The sequence below is a fragment of the Pristis pectinata genome, chromosome 15 (genome assembly GCF_009764475.1).
Source record: "Pristis pectinata isolate sPriPec2 chromosome 15, sPriPec2.1.pri, whole genome shotgun sequence".
Taxonomy (NCBI): Eukaryota; Metazoa; Chordata; class Chondrichthyes; order Rhinopristiformes; family Pristidae; genus Pristis; species Pristis pectinata.
This window is the reverse complement of record NC_067419.1, coordinates 23,352,605-23,372,300: the sequence shown is the minus strand read 5'-3', so window position 1 is coordinate 23,372,300 and position 19,696 is coordinate 23,352,605. Positions and strand designations below refer to the sequence as shown.

At 39.4% G+C, this 19,696-nt stretch overlaps 1 long non-coding RNA gene across 2 annotated transcripts; it reads left to right on the top strand.

The window, feature by feature from the left end:
• Positions 1-40: 40 nt before the first annotated feature.
• On the top strand, positions 41-12,540 carry LOC127578497 (uncharacterized). Of its 2 annotated transcripts, none has more exons than XR_007957530.1 (5): positions 41-505; positions 4,077-4,189; positions 5,443-5,617; positions 8,177-8,238; positions 12,420-12,540. It is a non-coding gene; the product is annotated as an uncharacterized LOC127578497 (long non-coding RNA). The 2 variants fall into 2 exon arrangements; XR_007957529.1 differs by lacking the exon at positions 12,420-12,540 and adding an exon at positions 9,426-9,549 and having other exon boundaries at positions 42-505.
• The last annotated feature ends 7,156 nt before the right edge of the window (positions 12,541-19,696 follow it).

Below are 19,696 nucleotides of genomic sequence, written 5' to 3'. Positions count from 1 at the left end.
GCACCCTCCTCCTCCTCCTCCTCCTCCTACTCCTCCTCCTCCTCCTCTGCCTTCCGTTTTCCCTCTCTATGCGTACTATTTTCTTTCCGGCAAGCTGGCTACCACAGAGAGCGCTTTATGCAGTTCTTTCCTCCCGGGGATGTAATATCATCCCCTTGTTTCATTTTCTATGCTTCCTCGTACATCTCCTCAAAATCGGGCTCGCAGCTTCTCGGGATTTCTTTTGCGGCAAGGAGCGGTGCTCTGCCTTGGAACAACATAACCCTTTGACCTGGGCTGCGGCGCTACTTTTTTTTAAACACTAGAGCATCAAGTATCCTTTGTGCGTGGCTGTCCCTTCAGGTAGTGTGTGTGAAGCATGTGGGAACCGGCAGACGAGGTGGAACAAGCAACGATAGATGGTGACTTTTCGCATCTTATTCAAAGAGAACCGATTACAATTAAATAAAGGGGGAAAGAGGAAACCAGAACATTTAAAGGGAAATATCACAGCCAAAAATACTAGGTAAAATATTCTGATTGAGAAACTGTGCGGTAATTATGTATTTGCAGAGTTCCATTTTTCATACTCAAAAAAATAAGTATACAATCACAAATACTGATTAAATATTTTTAATTAGAATTAATTTGCTTTTGCCTGTTTACTTAAATGATTTTACTGTTGATAAAAATTGGGGTGGGGGAAGATCTATTCATCTTTTTAGTCTATCTGGCGTCAAGATCCTTTTTAAAAGTGAAAAAATTCGAAACCACTATTTTCACACCTTTTGATTCTGCAATAAATGTTATTAGGTTAATGGCTTACTGGATTATCAATTAGTAGAATCATCAATTAGGGATGGTTCTGCATAAATAATGTATGTTGATTAAACTGTCCTGGCAAAACAATGGCTTTATTGTTTTCCGTTCTAACAAAAAATATTTAAATGAAGTAATATATAGCTTATTTTTGTAAAATAAAATCTTAAAATCAAATTAGATTTAAAATCTCAGATTTATAGCAGATCTCGTGGTACTGTTCAAGGTGAAGCTGAAGAAGCATTGCTTTATCATATGTAATATGCGCTCATTATTAGGTCATTGATATATGGACGCAAATTGTTTATGATAAGCAAATTATTTATTGTTGATATGGAATTGTATTAAATAGTTTGGGGAAGATTGCACTGGGAGTGAGGAATTAATGGGAAGATAGTGTTGAGGTGGAGCAGTGGTTGTCGGACTGATATTTTGTTGCTAGTTGAAGGGAACATGAAGCATATGAGAATAGAGGTTGAAGATCAAGGTGGTAGGTACAATCAGAGATGCTTATAATTATTCTGGAAGCAATTAAGCGAGGATCTTAAGGTCTTCTAGGCTGGTAACCTGGGAGATGGGAAACTGTATTTTAGAACTGTTATTGGGCTACAGGGTTCTAGAAACAGTGAAGAGACTGAATTGTAACTATTAACAGGGAGTATGTGAACCTAGAACTTTGGTATAAGGAGCTCAATATCTGGACAGATGTGTAGTCATGTTTGGGGGTTGGGGCAGGGTAGTGGGAAAATGGAAGCCAAGTCTTTGGGAGGATAAAAAGAACAGGAATAAATTAAGCAAATCTTGGGAAGATTTTTTGTAATGTCTAACCTTAGAAATTTAGTAAGATGAATTCCTGCAAATGAGCTGGGAACAGTGTTTATTGAAGATATTTAATATGCTTCTACAGACCCACAATTACAGTCCATGGAATAAAATAACTCAGATACAACCCCTGCTTCAGAGCCTGGAGAGCTGTTAAAGGATGTTCACCTCAACCCATTCACAATCCCCTCTCTATTACCCTCCACGTAAAGACACTGTACTGACATTCCTAGTCTTGAAGTAAGAACTGGCTTTGTTTAAAAACTGCATTTTTGTCAGCCAAGTAAAAGTGCAATTACAGTCTGTTATGACCCCTAATCTAGACTGAGCACTAGGTGTTGAAACAAATGGCAATGTTGAGATGAAAAAAACACTGTTGTTTCACAGAGTGGATTTGGGCAGAAGGTGTTGAAGAAAAGAGGAAAAGCTGAAAGAAGTGGTGGAAGCCCAGTGGCATGTGGGAGGAGGGAGTGGTGGCAAAGAAAGGAGAATTTTTTTTATTTATAGCGTGGTAACAAGCCCTTCCGGCCCAACAAGTCCACACCGCCCATTTTAAACCCAAATTAACCTACCCGTACGTCTTTGCAATGTGGGAGGAAACCGGAGCACCCGGAGGAAACCCACGCAAACACGGGAGAACGTACAAACTCCTTACAGACAGCGACGGGAATCAGCGTCGCGCTAACTGCTATGCTACCGTGCCGCCAGTGTTGCTTGGGTATGGGAAGCAGCGATATCAGGATGGAGGTGTAAATGCTGTCAAACCAAGGATGTGATCAGAAATGAGGTAAAACAGCAGGAATTTATGAAAGAGGGCCCGGTTTTTAGTTTCTCCAGATGGCTACTTGGAGGATGACACCATAGACATACAAATAAAGAGCAGGAAATTCTGTGAGAAGAATTAGTTAACCAGAGATTGAGTACGATAATAATCTTAACAATTGCAAGCATAAACATGCCAGACAGGTATTGTGGGCTTATAGGAAAGAAAAAGCATGCAAGGAAAGTATTACAGAGAGTAGACCCAATTTTGATCACAAATGAGATTTGGGCAGACAGGGAAGACAAAACAAACAATAACCCACCTAATCTCAGCTGCTGAGCTTCCAACAACTTAAACTCTCTAAAGTCCCATCACATACTGTCAGCAAAGAGGAGAATTTCAGATGGCAGGAAATTGTACAAATTTCTTGCAGGAGGAGTTCAGTAAAATACCTGTTAATTTTTTTCTGTTCTACTTTTCTGTTGTGCTGATTTTCCCCCAATTCCCCCATACTTCCTCCATTTTCCTTCCCCATATTTAGAAACATAGAAGGAGCAGGCCATTTGGCCCTTAAAGCCCATTCCTCCACTTGGTACAATTGTGGCTGATCTTCAGGGATCACATATTCCCACACTCTCCCCATACCTCTGGATCCTGTTGTTTCTCCCATTCTCCTTACTTATAACCTTCCATCTCCCCATCTCTCTATTCATCCTGCCCATGTTCATCTCCTGTCCCCTTCTCCCTGCCCTTTATCCCCCATTCTCCTTCCCCCACTTCCCCCATCCTCTGTATTCCCTGTCCACCATTCTCCCTTCTCCCTCTCCTCAGCCGCCATCTAATTCACTGCTCTCTCTTACCCTGTCCCTTATTCGGTAGTCAGATTAGCTCACTATTCCTGCTCTATATTGATTTTTAATTGAATCCTAACTTCAAATTTACTTTATTCATTGCATTTGTATGTCAATGTGTTGTCAGACATAATATCTTTTTTTACTGAGATTTATAATATAGCACTAAATCAGTATGGGAATTATTGAAATAGACAGAATGATTGGGAGGAAGAATTACAAGGAGCAACTTTGTAAATTGTTTATGCCCTTACTGGGAAATTGAGGGTTAAGAGATGATATGGTTGTTGTTTGGAATTCCAAAGCAAATAGATAGTATAGATCATGAGAAACTGCTTAATCTTGTCCAAGCTATAGAACCGGAAAACATGTTTAAAGGGGATAAATTCAAAGTTAATAATGGAGAAGCTATTATTGTGTGTGGTGGTTAATCTATGGAGCAGGGTCCCTAGTGAGATGGTGATGATGGACAGAAGTGAAAAATTCAAATGCAAATGAAATGGATTTGTTTCAGAAAATATTTTGGGAAGCAGTATATGAATAATTTCAGACATGACATCTGGTCAGGATGGCAGACCTGGGAGGAATGAATGAGTTTGACGAATGGGTCCCAAAGATTTTTATCACTAGGGTTTTCTCCTCATTATTATGTCTGCTATGGATTAAATGATGGAGATTGCTTCTTTTGTAAGGTCATCAGGTTAATTATTGCAAGATGTAGTGGCCAGAATAGCAGATGATGAGCTGGATCCTAGTCATTTTTTTGTCCAGAAATTACTGTTTTTATATATTGTTATGGTTGTTCATGATTGCATTGATTGAACTGAGATTAAATTCAATAGGTTCCCTAATAATGGGTCATAATATTCCATGCTGCCTGAGAATTAGGATTTATCTGTTGTGTGTTGAGCCCATCCACAAAATGGCAGTCCTGGAAGACTACTAGAGACCCCCAGTAAGTATTTCTTTTAAATCACCTACTTGTGCTTGCCAAATTATTGGTTGCAGAAGGAAAACAATAGGAATTCTGTCCCTGAAATGTTGCTCTTGCTATCACCAGAACATATTTGGAAAAGCAGTAAATTTTCAGTTTGCTGTTCTTTACTGAAATTTGAAGATATTCTTAAGAGTTTGCTTACTTTTATTTCAATTTCACAAACTATATTGTAAAATCTGATTCCAAGTTTACTTAATTCTTCCAAACCTACAATCTTTGTGCATTATTTAGTGGTACAGCCATTATCTAGTCAATGAGGTCATACAATGGCCATAGCTTTGCACTGAACACAAGGATCCCACCTTAATTTTGTGCTTTTCTATATATTTTAAGTGATGCACATCACTCTATGCAAAATGCATGATGTTTCTTTCTGAACTAGGATTTTCTGCGATCCACGATATTAGAAACTTGCCGACCTCAACTTAAAACTTTCTATCCTCACTTTGTTGAATTCTCTTCTTTTTTTCACATTATAAACATTTTGAGCAGCAACATTACCTCCTTAGTTTTCTTTAAATCAGAATAAACAGTACTTGGTTTTGAACTGAAAAGAGTTTTGTGGAAAAATAATATCCACTGCGAGCATGCTTCTGACAGACAGAATGCTTTTATTTATTAATTTGTGATTTCAACATCCCACTGTACTTTACATGTGTTCATAGCTTTGCAAGTTGCAGATTTTTTTATCCAAAGGGTTCCGCTATGAAAATACTTCAAACTAATGTAGGCTTGGTATTCCTCTGTTATACATTATTGGCTCACTAATTATTACTTCCACCCTCCTCATTGTGCCACTCTAAAACAACCTAGAAGATGTGTATTTGAATGTCTTCAGGCATAATTTGGCTTTAGAAATAATTTATATATTTATTCTACTTAACATATGGCTAATACACCTATTTGATTGTGCTTGCTTATATAAACTAACATAAATGACATTTTACTTATCAGCAGTTTTCTTGTTACTCATTTTGTCAAAGTTTAGTCTCGTGAATTTGCCATTTAATTGTTGCTGGCTGAAGACATTATTGTGTCTGGGAAGCCTCCAAGATGCAAAAGCAGTAAGCATGGTCATGTATTCTTTCTCTAGCATAGAGGTTTTTTCTCTTGTCCAGTAATATTACAAAGTGGGAGGATGATATGAACTAAATACTGGTGTTCCTTTTTGAACCTTTATTTGGCCCTGATCTTTATATTTGTATACACAGGCCGTCTCCAAGGTTACAACAAGGTTACGCTCCTGAGAACTGTTCGTAATCTGGACTATACGTAAATTGGAAGTAACAAAAACCATGTGTGGGAGAGTATCACAGAAACAGCTGTGGTGGTAGAGCGAGTAGGCACAGGAAGAGCGGCTGCCAGCCTGCCTCACTGACTCAGAGAGTAAGTGAATGAATGAGTCTGTTCAGCACTCCCAGCTCTGCTCGGCTTGACCCTGACTCCAAATGTTACAGCTTGGGGTAGGGAGAGAAGGCACACAGAAATGCCCCACTCCCACCAGGCAGAAGATGCCTACAGCAACCAGCAAATCTATCCCAACAGTCTCCCAAACGCTTGTTTGCATGTTTGGTTTACTGCGCAAGTCTGATTTCTTTTGTATTTCTGATTTTATGGTCCACTTAATTACATGCATTGTCATCTCAACGTTAAGTAATTGTGGAATTAACAATTGTTTATATTTGTATTGATAACATTATTATGCTAGACCTGTTTATTGTTCTGTTAAACATATGATTAAAGAAAATTATTTTTAAGTGGAAAATATGGTCATATTTTGGAATAGTTTGCCTCAGTACATGGAAACTTTTTTAAATGTTTCACATGTAGTGAACTCAAATATTTGAGTATGCTTTATGTTATTGGACTATCTTCTGTGCAGAGAGTAAAAAAAAGCAAAGCTTTAGCTAATTATAGTGCAAAGCTAGTGGCTGACTCCAGTCCACATCCTGAGGCTTTGAGGACAATACTTTCAGGATTGGCCTTGACATCTGATAGTTGCTCCTCTAATTACAAATAATCTATCTAGGGAATGGATAGACTTACAATAGTGTCCTTTACTTGCTGTGGAGTCAGAGTGTTGGTGGGCCATCAAATGGTCCTCATTTAGTCACTGTAAAAATAATCGTGAAACCTGCCAAAGTCACTGGGTGAAATCAACATTTGGGCAATAACTTCAAACAACCATTGACTTCTCCCTTGAACACACAAGGTGAGAAATATGAAAAAAGCCTTTGTTGTGAAATTGAATTAGTATTCCTGGCAGCAGTAGTAAAAAAATTATGGAAGAAGCCAAGGAGGAGGATAGAATGGTGCCTTGAAAGAGGAGTGGGAACAATTGTATAAACATCTTCAAATAAGGTGAGGGGAGGAAGGTATTTAAAAATGGAAATTTAAGAATTTCAGCCATCTGGGCTTTTAGTCATGGCCTGGATCACTGGAAAAACTAAAATTTATCTACAGTAGTTATCAATTTATCTCCAGCAATTTCTTATGTAAATAAAATATTCTATAATTTGAGGATGAGAATTTTAAATTAGTTATTTAAAATCTAGCTACTTTTAGATACTGGGTGGCATGGTAGCACAGTGGTTAGCATAATGCTATTACAGCGCCAGCGATCGGGGTTCAATTCCCACCGCTGTCTGTAAGGAGTTTGTACATTCTCCCCATGACTGCGTGCGTTTCCACCGGGTGCTCCAGTTTCCTCCCACATTCCAAAGACGTGCAGGTTAGTAGGTTAACGTAAGTGTAATTGGATGGCGTGGGCTTGTTGGGCTAGAAGGGCCTGTTACCATGCTGTATGACGTTTTAAATTTTCATATGAATAAATGAATAGTTACAGTTCACTACCATGAAGATTTTTACTCAGTCTCTGGTACTATATTTTATGCTTATTGACTGCAAATGAGTGAAGCTAGCTGTTATGGTCAAGATAAAATCTAATTATCACAAATGACAAGGCAGTTTACTGAATACAGTAGTTAATTATCAATTTATTCCCAGAAAAGTATCGATCATAGGAAAAAATTTTTCCTATAGTTTTGTTCTTAAAAATAACTTTTTCTCCTTGCTGCATATGAGCAAATGCAATGCACGGTCTAAAAATAAGCATTTTAGATTAAAGGCCATGGTTTAATTTCTGGTCTGAGCTGAGTTAGCAGTAGAAAACCCATTAGGAGTATAGCAACTGCCTTTCATTGGGTATGGTAGTTTAATGGTTAAGTTACCTTGCAGCCAGAACTCTGAACTTCGATTGAAATTGAATCTTGGGACACGAGTCTAAATCCTTCATGGCAATAGGGAGATTCAAGTAAAAGTAATTAAATAAATAATGTTTTTAAAAAATTGTTTATCTCAGTAATAGTAACGCAAGACTACTTGATTCTCAGAAAGACCCTCCAAGGAAGGAAATCTGCCAGTCGAGCCAATAAGTAACTTCAGAACCACCTGTGTGGTTGACTGTTGGCTGCCTCTTCATTTCAACAGCAATATTAAATGCTGGCATTGCTAGCAATGTCCATATTCCATGAATCAATGAAAAATATTCTTGAATAAGAGCAGAATAGTGTTTGGCTATTGTGTCGTCTTTGTTGAAATAACCTAACATTCACTGACCTTCAGCTTGCACATGAATAGTGGCCACTTGCACAAGTTGTGAGTCTGTTAGTGGCTTGGGATTGAACTTAAGAAATAAATGGCAATATGGAGAAAAATTTGGAGATAAAGTGGAATAATGTTGATATTGCTCTCTAACATCTCCATAATCTTTTTCCTGACCCCAAGGATCTTTAAATAAGTAATTTAGTTCAAAATTTTAAATATATAGTTGGTTGTCTAAATATTGCTTCATATGTTGTTAGTAAGTCAGTTGTGATTAAAGCAAAAATAGAATATTCTGTTAAGATGATTAACTCTTATCATTTGTTCAACATTGCTTTTCAGCCTCAATGTATTCCAAGCAAATGAAATCCTTGGCTTTCCAAATAGAGGCATAATGTCTAAATGTAAGGAAATTATGCTAAATCTTTAAAGTGCTGTTTTATACATTTCATTCCATTGAAAACTACTGTCCATATCATTAACTTTTACTATCTTGTTCAGTGAATACCTTATGTACCCCCACCTTCCTTATGGTACCAAATATTATGATTACGAATGCTAGAAGAATTAGGATAGATGGCAAAATTATTAGAAGGCTGGCTGCTAAAAAATTAACAATGGGGGTTAGGGGTTGCTATCCAACCATTAAAAATTGTTCTATGTTGATCAATTGTGGTTAATAAAACAATGAAAAATGATGACAATACAAGAACACATTAATAAACTTGTAGAAAACGTGTTCAGTGGTAAATGATGGAAATAAAGACAACATATTGTTTGGATACTAAACAGGAATAAGGGAAAAAAGATAAAGTAGTAGTCACACAGTTTTATAGGACAGTCTTAAAAATTCAAATTAAGTTTACTTAAATTGAAGTAATTTAAAAGTAAAGTAAATTAAAGTTTCAAATTGAGTTTACTTCCAATGCTTAGAACTGAAAAACGGACAAGTCATATAAAAGTTTGTGCAGAATAAGACCATAATTGGAAATGGTACACAGTTCTGGTCTCCTTATAGCAAAGGTGCAGAGGAATTGGAAAAGGCAAAATACATTTACAAAGATGATACCAGAATTAAGGTTCTAAATAACTGCCAGGAAAGATTGAATGCAGTGGGACTCCAGAAAAAAAAAGCTGAGTGTGATTCAAAAGAAGGGTTTAAACTGAGGAAGGGTTTGATAGAGTTTAACATAAAGATAATGATTCAGCCCGTAGGGGACTCAACAACTGAGGGCCATAAGTACTAGTTGGTCACTAAATCCAATAGAGAATATAGAAGAATCTTTCTTAACTGAAAAGTGATACAAGAAAGTGGTCTGTGGAGGAATAGTTGAGTAAATAGCATGGATGCATTCAAGGGGAAGACAGAAAAGCCAGTGAAGAATGCTTAAAAGATTGGAATGAAGGAAATAAGGAGGGGTTTTATTGAAGCATAAGTGCTAGCTTGGACCAGTTGAACCAAATCACTTGTTTATGTGCTGTATACAGATAATTCACTTCTTTAGATCTTGAACTAGGAATGTCCAAAATTCAAAACCTTCTGATGAAGAGTGTTTGACCAAAAATGCTGACTCTGCTTCTCTTTCTACAGATGCTGCCTGACATGCTAAGTGTTCCCAGCATTTCTTGCCTTGTCATTTAGGAGGTTTAAACAGGAAAAGGGCACAGGACTCTCTCTAATCTGTATTTAGAGGCCAAACACTTGGTTTTAGGTGGAAATATAGGGCAAGCAAATCAAAGCCTGTTGGGAAATTACATCACAAACTTGCTTTTTTTTTTAAAAAACAAACAAACTACCAACCTACTCATCAGGGCAGCAGTGAATTGGAGGTCACTCTCATTCTCTAATCATTTCTCACTTGCCGTTTGCACCAGAATTGAATGCAACATGTATGCATATTACAGCAATGTCTACAGTTAATTGGGCCTGATGTGCTTTGGAAACGTTCTTTCTTTTGTTTAAAAAGAAAGAACCCCACAGTGCTTCTCAAGAAAGAAAAAAAATGTATCCAGGAAAGAAAACAAAATGAAGTTGAATTTTGAAAAAAATTTTGAAGGCGAAGAGGGAAAAGAACGCAATTGGTTGACTGAAGGTTTTTCCACCAATAGAGGCAAAACTGTTGGCTAAATAAAGGTAGTTGGAGGGGGAACAGTAGTTGAGAGTTAGTATTTAGCCATTGGAGATTGCAATGAATGAGTAGAACCATGGAAAGAATACCCTGTGGAAAAATATTTTGAACAGATTTTTAATCAGGGATAGAGAGTTAATGTACAAAGGGAGAAAATAGAATTGCAGATATGGGGTCATTGTGGGACAGGAAACACAACAGATTTCATTTTAAAATAATAGAAGTTAGCAAGCTAGAGAGGAGCTCATTGATTGTCAAAAATGGGTTTCAGCAGAAGAGGAGCCAAACTTGAAGTAGAGACCAGCAGTGTGGAAACTGAAGCGAGCTTAGATAAGTTCTTAGAAGGGAGATTTAAAGTTTAGCTCTAATAGGAAAGTGAACTTGTGGTTTGCTTCAACCTGAAAGTGTAGTCAGGGAGGAGATAGAAGGAAGCAGTTTTGTTAAGTGTGGGATAGGAGGAGATAGCAGACACATGAGTAACATCGCTGAAGTTAATACATTTAAAATAATAAGTAATTTTCCCCAAGGTACTTGATGTCAAAGGGGGAAGATATCAAATAAAAGGAGTTAAAAAAAGGTATGGCATTGCAAAACAAACCAATTTGTTGAAGATGTTGCCAAGAGTAACCCTTGGCTATCTGGAAATTGCCACAGATGGAGCAGCAGGAGGGGCTAAAGCTATGGCATAGGGATTAATGAAATAGAAATTTATAAACAATAGTAAGGATTTTCAATTCAGGACACATAGTCCAGCAGCTTTATAGTTAAGCTTTTTACTGTTGCATCTTGGTCTATTCAAAGAACCAAACTAAATTATGCAAACCTGGATAAGCAGAACACAAAATTAAGTACAGACAACATCTGAAGATTTAAAAATAAAATGTTTAATGTAATAATATGAATCATATGTGGAACTCAGTAAAATTCCTTTGTTGGTACTTGAGAAGTGTTGTTTATGCAATGTAACAAGCCTATTAAATACAGCTTTGTTGAGACATATTTTGCTGGTTTAACCTGCTGTTTTGAATTCAATTTTGTAAGCAATTACAGGGAAGAAGTATAATTATGCAAACCAGATGGTACCGACTCCTGTCAGATAACACATAAACTTAGACATATAAAATTTTCAGCCTATATCTAGCAAAAGTAGATATAGACATGTAGCATGACAGTAGCAAATGTATTTTAAGCAAGTTTTATTTGATGGACAGTTATATTTCTTAATACCCAAGGTTTTGTCTAATTCTAAAATGATGCCTTTGGTGGCTTACAGCCAGGAGGGTGAGCAGTTCTACAGTCAACATGGAAATGTTAATTTCTACTTGCACAGGAGGGTTTAATTTTAGATGTAAAACTTCCCTAAAGTGAACCAGAAAACCAACACCTTCCCATTACTGGGAAAATGGGATAATGAACCATGATAGTACATTATTACTTGTTTTGGGAATTCAATTTTCTATCTTTAACTCAGTGTTTTCTCATATAACACATTCTCCAGCTATGAAACTGGTTAAGGAAAATACTCTTTCGATCACCACTGATACCAACAGGTATAACTTTGGCAGAGACAAACTCCCACAGGCTGTCTCCAAGTTATAAACGCCTGACTTATGGACACGCCTACATACAATTGACCACCCATAATAATAATAAATTCAAAAATCCAACATATGTACATGTTCATTCCTACAAATGGTAGGACGTTTCCCCTCTCTACTTTTAGTAACTATTCTTTCAAATATGTGCTTTTGCTGCCATTTATTACAATACTGTGGAGGTATGGTTACCATACTGAGCGACTCCTGTGCATTTTCCAACGAATGAACAAAATTGACTTCTGGACATCTGTAAAAACCCATTCATTACCTGTATTTGGCTCCTTCCCTTGACAATACCAGAAGCTTGCAGTTTTGGCAACTGTGTTCAACCATTACCTGGTAAAAATACATAAAGTTTTTTTGCTGCATTGCCATAACACCCCATGGTCATTTTTATTCCTGCTTAAATGAATTTCTTCCTGCAAAATATACCTGAATAAATCTTTAGATTTTCATGTTTGTATCTGTATGCCACCTTGTGGTGAAATGAAATGCTGCAATACTTGTCATGTGGCAACATCCAGTGTGCCCTCTCTACCACTTCTATTTTACGTTTTATTTTTTATGCCTTTTTGATAAAGGAACCACATTAAATTAAAACATCCAGCTCAATATTAATATTTATAATTAATGAATGCAATAATGAAAGATATTGAGCTTCTATTCTGAGAATATCTGAAATTTTCAGCTCATTCTGGAATGGTTCAATTGTAATTATCAGGGTTGTTATTCTCTAGAACTGAAGTCTCCAGGAACAGATGATGAATCTGCTTTGCTTAAAATTATGCTTTCTTCCCCCAATTTCTTTAATGCTTTTTATTAATTATTCTAAAATTAGAGTTTTTTTTTAAAACCAAGGCTGGGTGTATGTGACCAATGGCTGGAGCTTGGGGAAAAGCCAGCTGGAGGTGTGATGTGGCCGCCAGGAACACATGAAGCAGAATTTTCAAACCAACCCAACCCACATACTGGTTTTCTGAAATGAGTCGCTATATAAAATGAAAATCCTGTTGGTGATGAAGGGTGACGCCAGGTACTACAAGAGATCAACACACGGTACGGCACGGCAGCGTAGCAGTTAGCACGACGCTATTACAGCGCCAGCAATCGGGGTTTAATTCCCGTCACTGACCGTAAGGAGTTTGTACGTTCTCCGTGTCTGTGTGGGTTTCCTCCGGGTGCTCCGGTTTCCTCCCACATTCCAAAGACGTATGGGTAGGTTAATTTGGGTTTAAGATGGGCGACGCAGACTCGTTGGACCGGAAGGGCCTGTTACCACGCTGTAAATAAAATTCTAAAAATTCTAGTGAAGCGTATTGAGTGAAATTATTAAAGATTGATAAAGAACTAGTGGAGTTGACTAAGTGGAAAGTTACCCTACAATAATTTCTTATTCATGTTGAATTGAAAAGGGAAAGGCCTACAAAAAAATCAAGATTTGAAAGTGCAAGCGAAGGCAAGGTAAATCAGAACAAACCATCATTTTATTGCTTTAACTGGATGTAAATCATAGAACACTACAGCACAGTACAGGCCCTTTGGCCCACAATGTTGTGCCGACATTTTATCCTGCTCCAAGATCTATCTAACCATTCCCTCCCACATAACCCCTTATTTTTCTATCATTCATGTGTCTATCCAAAAGAGTCTTAAATGTCTCTAATGTATCTGCCCCCACAACCTCTGCTGGCAGTGCATTCCACGCACCCACCACTGTAAAAAAAACTTACCCCTGACATCCCCCTTATACCTTCCTCCAATAACCTTATGTCCCCTCATGTTAGCCATTGTCACCCTGGAAAAAAGTCTCTGACTGCCCACTTGATCTATGCCTCTTATCATTTTGTACACCTCTATCAAGTCACCTCTCATCCTCCTCTCCAAAGAGAAAAGCCCTAGCTCGCTCAACCTATCCTCATGAGACATGCTCAAATCCAGGCAACATCCTGGTAAATCTCCTCTGCACCCTCTCTAAAGCTTCCACATCCTTTCTAATAATGAGGCGACCAGAACTTAACACAATACTCCAAGTGTGGTCTGACCAGAGTTCTATAGAGCTCCAAAATCACCTTGCGGCTCTTGAACTCAATACCCTGACTAATGAAGGCCAACACACCATACACCTTCTTAACAACCCTATTGACCTGCATGGAAACCTTGAGGGATCTATGGATTGGACCCCAAGATCCCTCTGTTCCTCCACACTACTAAGAGTCCTGCCATTAACCTTATATTCTGCCTTCAAATTCGATCTCCTGAAGTGTATCACTTCACACTTTTCAGGGTTGAACGCCATCTGCCATTTCTCAGCCCAGCTCTGCATTCTACCAATATCCTGTCGTAATCTACAGCAACCTTCTACACTATCCACACCACCACCAACCTTTGTATCATCTGCAAACTTACTAACCCACCCTTCCACATCAAAGTCATTTATAAAAAAAATCAAAGAGCAGGGGTCCCAGAACAGATCCCTGCAGAACACCACTGGTCACTGACCTCCAGGCAGAATATGCTCCATCTACCACCATCCCGTCTTCTATGGGTGAGCCAATTCTGAATCCACACAGCCAAGTTTCCCTGGATCCCATGCCTCCTGACTTTCTGAATGAACCTTCCATGAGGAACCTTATCAAACGCCTTACTAAAATCCATGTACACCACATCCACTGCTCTACCTTCAATGGGCTTTGTCACATCCTCGAAGAATTCAATCAGGCTTATGAGGCACACCCTGCCCCTCATAAAGCTATGCTGACTGTCCCTAATAAGTCTATGCTTCTCTAAATGCCCATAAATCCTGTCTCTAAGAATCTTCTCCAGTAATTTGCCCACCACTGAAGTAAGACTCACTGGTCTGTAATTCCCAAGGTTATACCTACTTCCTTTCTTGAACAAAGGAAGGAACATTTGCCACCCTCCAATCATCCGGCACTACTCCTGTGGCTAGAGAGGACACAAAGATTGTCGCCAAAGGTGTAGCAATCTCTTCCCTAGCTTCCCATAATAACCTTGGATACATCCCATCCAGCCCCGGTGATTTATCTATCCTGTTTTTCAGTAGTTCCAGCACATCCTCCTTCTTCACATCGACATGCTCTAGCATATCAGTCTGTCGTACACCATCCTCACAAACATCAAGGTCTCTCTCTCTGGTGAAAACCGAAGTAAAGTATTCATTAAAGGACCTCCCCTACCTCTTCCGGCTCCAGGCACACAATTCCCCTTTTATGCCTGATCGGCCCTACCCTCACTCTAGTCATCCTTTTATTCTTCACATACGTGTAGAATGCCTTGGGGTTTTCCTTGATCATACTCGCCAAGGCCTTCTCATGCCCCCTTCTAGCTGTCCTAAGTCCATTCTTAAGCTCCCTCTTGGCTACATTGTAACTCTCCAGAGCCCTGTCTGATGCATGCTTTCTAAACCTTAGGTAAACTTCTTTCTTCCTCTTGACAAGATATTCAACATCTTGTGTCAACCATACCATCCTTACCCTGCCTCAATGGGACAAACTTATCCAGAGCCCCATGCAAGTATTCCTTAAACAACCTCCACATTTCTGCTATGCACTTCCCAAAGAACATCTGTTCCCAATTTACGTTCCCAAGTTCCTGCCTAATAACATCATAATTTCCCCTCCCCCAGTTCAATACTTTCCCATATCGTCTGCTCCTGTCCCTCTCCGAGGCTATGGTAAAGGTCAAGTAGTTATGGTCACTGTCTCCAAAATGCTCTCCCACCGAGAGATCTGAAACCTGATCAGGCTCATTGCCTGGTACCAGGTCCAGTATGGCCTCTCTTCTAGTCGGCCTGTCCTGTGTCAGGAATCCTTCCTGTACACACAGAACAATCTCCGTCCCATCTACCCCCTTTACACCAAGGAGGTGCCAATCAATATCAGGGAAGTTGAAATCACCCATGACAACAACCCTGTTATTTTTGCACCTCTCCAAAATCTGCCTCCCGATCTGCTCCTCAGCGTCTCTGCTGCTATTGGGGGGTCTGTAGAATACTCCCAATAGAGTGATCACTCCCTTCCTGTTTCTGACATCCACCCACACTGACTCTGTGGATGATCCCTCCAGGACATCCTCCCTTTCTACAGCTGTGACACTGTCCCTGATCAGCAAAGAGATCCCCATCTCTTTTGCCTCCGCCCCTGTCCCTTTTAAAACATCCAAATCCTGGAACATCCAGCAGCCATTCCTGCCCTTGCAACAGCCAAGTCTCTGTAATGGCCACCACGTCATAAAGCATGGGTAAGTACGTGGAACTAAGTTCATCAGCCTTGTTCCTGACACTTCTCGCATTAGACACACTTCAGCCCATCCAACTGACAGCAATTTTGCCCTTTCAACGGCCTATCCTTCCTCACAGTCTTTCTACACTCCGTATCTACTTGTACAGTAAATGAACCAAGCTCTGACCTATCACTCCGGTTCCCATCCCCCCACCAAACTAGTTTAAACCCTCCCTAACAGTTCTAGCAAACTTGCCCGCAAGAATATTGGTCCCCCTCCAGTTCAGGTGTAACCCGTCCCTTTTGTACAGGTCATACCTTCCCCAGAAGAGATCCCAATGATCAATAAATCTGAAACCCTGCCCCCTGCACCAATTTCTCAGCCACGCATTCATCTGCCAAATCATCCTATTCTTACCCTCACTGGTGCGTGGCACAGGCAGCAATCCAGAGATTACTACCCTCAAGGTCCTGCTTTTCAGCTTCCTACCTAGCTCCCTATATTGCCTCTTCAGGACCTCATCACTTTTCCTACTTATGTCATTGGTACCAATATGTACCACAACCTCTGGCTGTTCATCGTCCCCCTTCAGAATGCTGTGGGCCTGATCCAAGACATCCCTGACCCTGGCACCAAGGAGGCAACATACTATCCAGGAGTCTCTTTCACATCCACAGAATCCCATGTCTACCCCCCTTACTATAGAATCCCCTATCACTAACCACTCTCTTCTTCTCCCCCCTTCCCTTCTCAGTGCCAGAGACCTGGTCACTGCAGCTTTCCTCCGGTAGGCCATCCCTCCCAACAGTACCCAAAGCACCTGTTATTGAGGGGAACAGCCACAGGGGTACTCTGCACTATCTGCCTATTCTCCATCCTTCTCCTGACAGTCACCCAGCTACCTGCCTCCTGCAGCCTCGGAGTGACTGCCTCCCTGTAGCTCTTATCTACGTACTCCTCAGTATCCCATAGGAGCCAAAGGTCATCCAGCTGCAGCTCCAGTTCCCTAACATGGTCTGTAAGGAGCTGCAGCTGGATGCACCTCATGCAGATGTAGTTATTAGGGAGCCTGGATGTCTCCCAGAATGCCCACATCTCAAGCTGAACACACCACTGACCGTGGAGCCATTCTCGCTACTCTGCACTACAGAGAACACCAGATCAAAAATCAAAGAAAGAAACTTACCGGAGACTTACCTTCGCATCTTCTCCCCAAAGACTCTTGAACCAAAGCCTCAGCTCCCCACTCTAACACTGGCCACTCCGTTTATACTTGCCTTACCTTTATTTGCTGCTGTTGACAAGCCAATCAGCAGGTAACAATTTGCAAATGTGCCTCGTTTAGACTCTTGCAAGGTAAAACTCACCAGCTCAAGCATAGAGACTCACCCCTTTTCAAGCATCCCACTCAAAAAAAAATCATTGACCATTCAGCCCATTTTGCCTTTGAGAGCAGTTTCATAAAAAAGCTATCAAATCCATTCCAGTCTTATCCAATTGCACTGCACATTTTGAAAATATATTCAATTCCATTTTTAAGTTATTTTTGGATTTCTTTCCATCACCATCATCATCTTGCACCACATAATACAAGATGCATATCTTAACCATCCCTCCACTTTCTCAGGAGTTAAAGAGTTACCCAATCAGATCTCCACCAGTCCTATAACAATACTTAAAAAAAAATAGCATTTTATTAGTCCATGACGTACGAGGAATAATGTGGTTCAGCTTTGCAAAATATGAAAACTTGAAGCTATGAACACTAACAACATTATATCTGATGGAAAACTGACAGATGTAGCATATTCATTGACAAATATCAAGGATGAGATTCAATAGTAAAAGAGGAGATTCATACATTGGATGGTGAGCAGGAAAAAGTTTCTCTTGCTCTTAGGAGTAGGAATGCGTTTCGCTCAGAGGGTTCAGCATGTGGAATGCACTACCAAATTACTGAAGCAGAGACCATATCCGTGTTTAAGAATAGGTTAAATAGGTGTTACAAAATGACACAATGGACTCGTTTAGACAAATGGGATTGGGACTATTGTCAAGGAAAAAACTCCACAACAACCAGATGGACCAAATGGTCTGTTCTGCAACTCTAACTTCAGATGGAGCTGACATAAAGCTATGTGAAATGCTTAAGAAATAAAAGTCAGTGCATGAGCTTATTACCTACAGAACAGACATTTTAAAAGCCACTTGGGTAACTAGGAATGCAGTTTTGTCAGAATATGGCACAATATAATGGTACATCATATAATGTCCTGAGACAATGACAACAGACAATTTTTATACATATCAAGCAGGTGGATCAGATACAAGTAACACAGGGAAGGTCACCTTTAGCATGAAACAACATTGCAAATTACACACTGGTGATCACGAACTGGATCAGAATTTTCAAGATGGTGTGTAATGTAACAATAAATAGCAGATTCCACATTAGAAAACAGTAGATGGATAAAATCTCACCATCTGTCTGGCACAACAGAGTACATTCTTGGAATGTCATTGTCAAGTGGACAGTACATATATACCCACAGTTTTCTTATTGTGACATTTCAGGGTCCCGTCCCCCCCCCCCCCCATTTTTGGGAGGCACAAGAGACTGCAGATGCTGTAATCCTGAGCAAAGAAACAAACTACTGGAGGAACTTAGTGGTTCAGGCAGCATCTTAGTGTTCACAGCTTCAAGTTCTCATATTTTGCAAAGCTGAAGCACATTATTCCTCGCATGTCATTCCTGTTGATGCTTCAGGTCACGATGCTCCATCAGGCAGCGCCTTGACCAAAAACATCGATCATCCTTCTGCATCCACAGATGCTGCCTGACCTGCTGAGTCCCTCCAGCAGTTTGCTTTTTGCTTTTCATTTTGGGGAATCATTTCATCAGAAGTCAAGTCAGGAAAGTCAACAGAAAACAGACGTAAAATGGTCTTAGAAAGAAAGCCTTGAAGGACCAATTATTCTGTATAATTGTTATTAAATTAAAATGATCTTCAATAGAATAACAAGTAATATTTTCTACTTTTGTTCAATGATCAACAGTTCTCAACTGTTTTAAGAACAATGTAATCACATAATTCATAAAATGTAATTTTTTAAGTAGCAGCTGTGCATAGTTTTTAAAATCAACTTGTAAGTTCATTCTCACTCATGCCTACATTTAGTGCTAAACATTTGTTTTGACTTCTGATTACTGGAAGATATTTCACTGGGATCTCAACGGGACAAAGACTGGAGTGATAACGTAACTTGCAGTCCATTATCCTACAGTACCACCATTATAAATGATTTGAATCATAAAATCTGAATTAGATTTCCACATTTTACTGTACAAAACACAGTTGAAATTCAACTACAATAGATACTAAATGGATGGAAACAGATCAGCCACCAACAATGTATCACATCTAATTCAACTGCTACACAGAGATCAAGATGAACCATTTGTTTTTCATTAAATCATTCCTTTACAGGATTTCACACCATGGAATTCCCAACATCCCTCATTCTCTCCTAAAATCTTTAAAATATTAAGACAGACATGGCATCAACTAGTTCCTAGCTAAGATTTAATTCTCTGCTGCTAATTTGGTGCTGCTTTATGACTATTGTGCTTAATTTTAAAAACCTCAGTAAGAATGTCAGGACTGTAGGTTGATCCAGATGGCTTTGAAGGCCTGGGGCTACTCAGGAAAAATAAGACATGCTTTCCATTTCCAATTGCCATCCAGTGACACTGGCCCAGTCTCACTCTGTAAACATGGATGTCAGGGAGGTAAAAAGGAGGCAAAGATCAAGAAAACAGAACCTTTCACTTAAACTTTCTACGCTATCAGATATATTCCACTCAAACCTCCTCCCACCCTTCCTAATTTAAT